Below are 7,493 nucleotides of genomic sequence, written 5' to 3'. Positions count from 1 at the left end.
AGCACCGGAGCTCCTCATGGTGACACACTGGGGCGTATAAACCCCTTATCGAGTAACTCCTGCTAATGAATTTTCAACTCCTTCAATTCAGTGGGTGCCATTCTATAAGAAGCAATAGAAATTGGTGTTGTACCCGACATTACCTCAATAGCAAACTCGACTTCCCTTTCTGGTGGTAAACCAGGCAACTCTTCAGGAAATACATCTGGGAAGTCTCTTACTGTGGGTATATCACAAAAGTTTGGGTTAGCTTGCCTAGTATCAACCACATGTGCTAGGTAACCTTCACAGCCTTTTCTCATCAATCTTCTTGCAACTGTGGCTGGGATAACATTGGACAGGAAATCTGTCCTTTCACCCACAACAGTAATCTCAATACCCTTAGAAGTTTTCAAAGAAATCCTTTTCAGTTTATAATCAACTATTGCCTGATGACATGACAACTAGTCCATTCCCAAAATCACATTAAACTCATGGAAGGGAAATTCAATTAGGTCTGCCGAGAATTCATACTCCTGAATCCTCAACGGGCAACCTTTATACGCCTTATTCACTACCACACTGTGGCATAGTGGATTTGTGACTAGAATGTCTTGATCACTCTCCTCTACTGGAACTCCCCTCTCTATGGGTAGTTTGATGCAAATGTAGGAATGAGTGGATCCTGGATCCACCAATGCATGCACAAAAGTGTTGTAGAGGGAAAACTTACCCCTAATAACATCCGGGGCATCTTGCTCCTCCAGAGCTCTGATGGCATAGGCCCTGGCAGGTATTCTAGTATCTGGCCTCTCAGCTGACTCGGATGCAGGCCTCAGTGATGGACCAGCTGCCTCAGGTTTATCGGGCTTCCTACCCCTTTGTGGTGCAGGAGCAGGTCTGTCAGTTTGTGTTGAAGCGACTGTAGTAGTCCTCTTTGGACAATTCTTGATCTGATGTTCTGTCGATCCACACCGTAAGCATGCACCGGTCACTCGCCAATAATCCCCCTTATGCCACTTCTGACAGTACTGATAGGTAAAAGATGCTGGGGCTGGTCCCCTAAACACCGTCCTTGGAGAGCTGCCCACTAATGGTGTGGACTAGCCTCTCCTAGGTGTGAACTGTGGTCTGGGCCCCTGAGACTGGCCATGACCCTGTGGTGGTCCTGAACTCTGAGCAGGAGGATCCTTACTCTTCTTACTGGGAGCAAAAAATGCACTAGACTGACCCGGACCCCTCTTCTGCTGTCTTTCCCTTCTATTTTATTCATTTATTCGGACCCTTTCCACTTTTGATCAGCATCTACCAATTTAGCAAAATCTGTGATCTCCAATGCTGTGATCATGACTTTGATATTATCATTGAGCCCTTCTTCAAACCGTCCGCACCTCTCTGCCTCTTTAGGGACTATCTCCCTCCCATATCGACTCAGTCTGACAAACTCACGTTCATATTCCACCACTGACAATTGCCTCTGTCTCAAACTGATAAATTCCCTTATTTGCTCTTCTAAATACACTTTGCTCACATATTTCTTCCTGAACTCTGTGAGGAAGAATTCCCAGGTGATCTATTCAGGTTGCACCTCACTGGTTACTGTGTCCCACCACTGATATGAATCATCCTGAAGTAGGGTCACAACACCCACCAGGTTCTGCTCGGGGGTGCAGTTTAGCTGTTTCAACACTCTGATGGTTCTATTCAACCAGTTTTCTGTGGCCATGGGATCATCCTCCCTCTTCCCAAAGAAGTTCGCAGCCCCATGCTTTCTCAGTTTCTCTAGATGAGATTTCTGTGGTACTAGTGGAGGTTGTGGCTGTGGTTGTGGTGGTGGAATTGCCCTCATCATTTGCCGGTAAAATTCAGTCATTTGCTAAAATAGTGCAAACTGAGGTTGGGCAGGTGCCTCACTTTGGTGGAGCGATTCTCCCTGCCCTCAGTTCATACAGGTGGAGCACGACTCTCCACCTCTTCCTCAACTGCTCTTTGTGAAGCAGGATCCATTTCCTATTCAAATAAGAAAACAAATAGATCTGCATCAGTGTCACCTCAACACTTACAAATGCAATGCAATGGTATGCACTCTATCTTAGCCCAGAAACGCCTAAACCGATGCTTTGATACCACTAAATGTGACACCCCTTACCCGTTTAGAGTGTAACTCAGCAAGTTATGCCACTCAGTGTGCCGGAGCACCAATTCATGTTTCTATTACAATTTATCCCTTTTAATTCATTTATTTTCAATTTTTGATAAATATGGATTTTTCGCAAATTTTATAGAAAATCCGGCAGAGTTTTGGCTATAAATTGGAAAAACAGTTCTTCTGAACCTGTTTAAAAACACTTCCAATATAATTTCCAAATCCAAACTCCGTTATATACATTCAAATCAATCTCAAAATCTCAATCTCAAATCACAATATTATTTTCAAAACTTTTCTGTTCACTTCATCACTTGAAGCGTATTCATAAATATTTCTCAATATTTTATTTATCAACATAAATTATATAGAAAATTTCGATAACATGAAATTTCATATAATTACATTATTACATAATTACAAGAGTTGATAGTTACAATCCCAAAACTAATACATAATACAAAATGCAAAATACAAAATGCTACCCAAAATCCTAATGTCCTATCATATGTAGTGCAGATGTGAGGTGACTTTGGACTCCGGATGCAGCTCTGAAGGCTCACCTTGACTGATTTCTGCTGGGCTCCCCAGCTAGGTCTCTAGTACCTGCGCGTGGAAAAAGCGACGCGCTAAGCAATTCTACTTAGTGGTGACAATATAAAATAAAATAAAATATAATAAAAATAAGCATGCAGAATGTATGTTTTCATCTTTGGGTAGACTTTATTTTTGGTATTTATTGCAGTATTATTCGATTAAAATTTGATAAAAATTTATTATCATTGCCCGAGTAAACCATACTAGTTGACTGGACTGGATAAACAGGTAAACTGGCACTGGGTACTAAGTACCTCAGACCATCACACCATTGGTCACAATGTGTCTCCCAGTGTCCAACAGAACAGCTAATAAGCTGTAATAATTATCAGGGTTAAAACCCAAGTATATCAACTCAAAAAGTAACACCCCTATTTGTATAGCCTAGTATATTTCACTGTTTCGGTGACCGGTGTCGGTCCGAACAATTAAGGGAATTAGAACCATACTTAAGACAACTAGAGAAACCATAAACACTAATAATTAGTAATGTTCAATTAGTTAAGTATAAATAAGAAAAACAGAACATAAGAAGTTAAAAGAGCCGAGAGTCACAGCGATGGGTGACCTCCTCGGGAACGACTGCGAAGTCGTTTTAAACTCAAATTTCGAACCGTAAAAAGTGACGCCACAGTCCTTAGGACCCTTATGAACACAGTGGAAAAGAGAAAATCACGAAAAAGAACTGTTAAGCCAGTCAAATAATTAGGTCAGGGAGCCGGAAGAAATATGGAATTATTTACAAACCGGGTTGAACCGGCGAGGGGTAATTTGGTCAATTGACCTCGAGAGCTGACTCCTGACCTAACTGTCAAATAAAATCGAAGAAAAGAAAATTTCCGAATTGAGAATTAAATTAAAGAACTAATAGAAAAAAATAAAAAAAAAGAGAGGAAAATCAAAAAGTAAAAAGGTGATGACATCATGCATGACCTCATGCATGATGTCATAACTAAATTAATTAAATATTAAATAAATTGGAATTTATGGTCTTCTTAAAGACAAAATACTTAAAAGAAAAAGAAAAAAAAACTTATTACTTCTTCATTCCCGTCCACAAACACTCTCTCTCTCTTTTCTCCTTTGTTTCTCCATAGCCATGAAAAATCAAGCTTTTAAAGCTTGAATCAACCCCATAAACCCCACAAATTTCTTATGTAAATCTTATTGTTGGATCTTGACAAGCTTATTGAGAACAAAAAGAAAGAAGAAATTAGAAGAATTGGAGCTTTTGGAAAAACTTCAATTGAAGTAAGTTGACCCAACCTTTTCTTTAAGTAAAAATGTTTGAATTAGAGTAGAAATGGATAGAATAACATGAAAAATTGAGAAAATTATGTATGAGAACAAAGATGTAAATTTCATCCAGCCATGGGATTGTGAAGTGTTGATATGTTTTAGTTCAAGTAAATGTGTGTACAAGCCTAATTGAGCAAGTAGATGTGATTGGCACACTTTGATTTGATGAATTTTAATAAATTAGAAATTAGGGTTTATGGCACTTAGGGTTTGTGAACCAAATTTTGAAGAAAGGCATAAATGATATCTTTGACCACTTGTGAACTGAAAAATGGTCAATAATGACCAAAGGAAATGTGTGGGAATTATTAGCATGGAAGACAAATTCGTAGGTCAATTGGTCATGCTGCTGGCAGCATGACCAAACCTATTTTGAAGGACCAAAACGGGAATTTTACAAGCCCAATTGATATGCCACCAATTAGGAATGAAAATAGACATAAAAGGGCACAATTTTCATTAAGGAACCATGCCCAAAAACTGACTAAAACTTGGTGAACCAATTGACCAAAGTGAAATGAGAGCAGACTGCCACTGCACCAAACTGACCAAATGAACAGTAACTGTTCATTTGGTTATAATTCAAGCTAGACAAGTCAAATTGACCTGAAATTTTACCAGAAATTAGATAAGATATAGACCTAAAACTTTTATGAAGAATACCATCCCAAATTATGCCATTAACCTAGTCAAATTATTGAGCAAAGTGGAGTTACTGTACCTGCGATTCTGCAGAATTGCCATTGAGCAGTAAAGTTCCAATGGTTATAACTCTCTCTAGAAAACTCCGATTTAGGCGATTCTTGAACCGATGGAAACCTAAGACATAGTAGAAAATTTCATATGAAGAAAGTTAGACCAAATTATGAATTTAACTTGATCAAATTACTGAACAAAGTTGGACCAAAAATCTGCCAGAACCAAAATCTCAGCATGAATAGTGCACGTGAACAGTAACTGTAATTTGGCTATAACTTGAGCTACAAAATTCCGATTGGGGTGATCCAAAAATGAGAATACACCTAAGACAATAAGGAACATTTTCTATGAAGGAATTTTTGCCAAATTCCAACAGTAGATTGACCAATGGAACAGTGCAACTTCGGAGCACCAAAATCGAAAATTGGTAATTTTGCGAAAATGACCTAAGCTTTGAGAAAATGGCCAAAACCAACAAGTTTAGTGACCAAAATGTGGTATGTGGGTGAAGTTGGAATTCCCATACCTATTAAGCCTTAGAAAGTCAACTATTTGACTTGAATAGTGTAGTGAATAGTAACCCGAAACGCAAAATTTAAAGAACGTCAAATTTAGCACGTTAGTGCTAGGTAATTGTGAAGCTAAATTTATTTTGTTTTTTTGTTAAGTTCTAGTACTGAAACATTGTAAAATTGTGTGTTTCAGTTGAAAAGAATATCGGGAAGGAACCCGAGGAACCGAGTCGAGGCTAAGGGACGACTCGCTTGAGGTTTGTGCACAATAAACCCTATTTAAGCATTTTATCCTTGAAAAATTGATTTAGTACGCATTATGAATTTATGAACTTTTGTGTTGCCACCTTGTGATTAAATTGTAACTTTGGAAATTGATTTAATTTTTGTATGTAATATTTGAATGAAATGTTTGAAATGGATTTTGATTCACACTTAGCATGACAGTTACTTATTATTCATCCTCCATTTATGGGGTTGAGATCGTTTATTTTCCTCCCTCTCTGGCTTGCCAGTTGAGGTTGTAGATCGGATGAGTACTCATTAGCTAGCTAGCCATCTCCCTCATTGGTTTCGATTAATGGGGTTGAGATTGCTTTGTCGTGGTGTACAACGCGGCATTGATTGGAAATTTTGTGTCATGGCTTAAGTTGTGTATGACTTTGGCAATACTGTGTTTATGAAATTGTTTGACTAAACTGTTTTTAATAGATTATTTGATAAAATGGTGTTATTATGAACTTTGATCATTATTGAAATGTGATTGAGAAACATTTGAATTGTGTTTAACAATGAATGATTTATTTATTGCATTTTAAATTTTTATTATGCACCACTGAGTATTTTTATACTCAGCGATGGCTTATTTTGCTGTCGCAGATAAGAGCAAGGAAAAAGCAGCAGAGTGAGCTGCGATTAAATCGAGGATTACATTGATCTTTTGTACGGGTATTATTTTATGCCCTTGTAGATAAATTTTGATGTAAATATGGAAATGTTGTATGTATCAATATAAAGTCGAGCAGTTGTAAATAAATTGTAATAATATTATTTTGGATTTTCTTCTGTAAATTTAATATTTGTATATATGAATTTCCTGCTTTATGTTTTGTGAATGGAATCATTAAATATTCTGAGTTGACAAATTTGATTTGGATTGTGGAACTGTTTTGGAATGAATTGATTTGAGTTGAATTGTGAATTATTGGAGGTTGGGAGTTGTGAAATATTTTTGGAAGTACTTTTTACAGGCCTTTGAAGAACTGGTTTCTCAAAATACAGAGGGAACTCTATCAAAATTTTTATAAAATTTGCGGCAAAATTTAAATGGATAAAAATTTTTACTAGTCTTTAAGTTTTGAATAAATGGTTTTAATTCTCACTAAAATGCTCACCACTTCCAAAATGTAAGAAAAATCATTTTAAAATTCCTTGTAGGGTACTTAATGAGTTATTGGTAGGTGAAGTTCAGTAGTTCATTAAGTATTCTACGGGATCATGTTATGCCTTACGGAGGGGTAAGGTGTGACACAAATAACATAGCAAAAGGCTATTGTGTCACAGAATGGCATAGAAAGCCATGAAACACAGAATGGCATTAAGCCATATGCAGTACTGCTAATAGAACCCTATTGGCATGCCAACCTATCCAAACCAATCACATTAGGCCTACTAGGACATTTAACACTTTTAATTTATGTAATTCTTTGAAAATGAAATTTTATGGCTACTATTTATTTCATTAGTCAACTAAAATGTTGACTTTTGCATTGACAATAGGTATATTGATTTAAATATCATCAACATATCACATTTTACATTTTAAACTTGTTGGTATTGGTTGCCAATATCATTTCTAAGCTTAATGCTAATTGGACAAAATTTTCAGTTTTCATGCTTTGGGGCTACTTTTCCATTAGTCATTTTTGCAGTGGGAATTTGGCAAACTGATCAACATGAAAGTTGTTCCTTATTTTGTCTAGTTGCATTTCTTTTTTTGAATCACTCCATTTGGAGTTTTGAGCTCTAGTTATGACCCAAAAACCACAACTGGCCGGATTGAAAATTTGTCCAAAATTTCTGGACTGACCAAATCTACAGTGTTAGGAATAGTGACTGCAACTCACCTTTTGATTATGTTCTGGTCATAATTTGGGTTAGGTTTCTTCATGAAAGTTGTTGGTCTATATCTCAGCTTGTTGCTGGTAAAATTTCAGGTCAATTGGACCTTTCTAACACTATTCATTTGGTCATTTTGCCTA

The 7,493-nt window shown here is 37.0% G+C and overlaps 1 long non-coding RNA gene across 1 annotated transcript; it reads left to right on the top strand.

Annotated features, from left to right (window-relative positions):
- Positions 1-4,137: 4,137 nt before the first annotated feature.
- LOC131170430 (uncharacterized) lies at positions 4,138-6,347 on the top strand. Its single transcript, XR_009141180.1, has 2 exons — positions 4,138-5,489; positions 6,112-6,347. It is a non-coding gene; the product is annotated as an uncharacterized LOC131170430 (long non-coding RNA).
- The last annotated feature ends 1,146 nt before the right edge of the window (positions 6,348-7,493 follow it).

The sequence above is a fragment of the Hevea brasiliensis genome, chromosome 11 (assembly GCF_030052815.1).
Source record: "Hevea brasiliensis isolate MT/VB/25A 57/8 chromosome 11, ASM3005281v1, whole genome shotgun sequence".
In the NCBI taxonomy this organism is placed as follows: Eukaryota; Viridiplantae; Streptophyta; class Magnoliopsida; order Malpighiales; family Euphorbiaceae; genus Hevea; species Hevea brasiliensis.
This window is presented reverse-complemented; position numbering and strand designations above follow the sequence as displayed.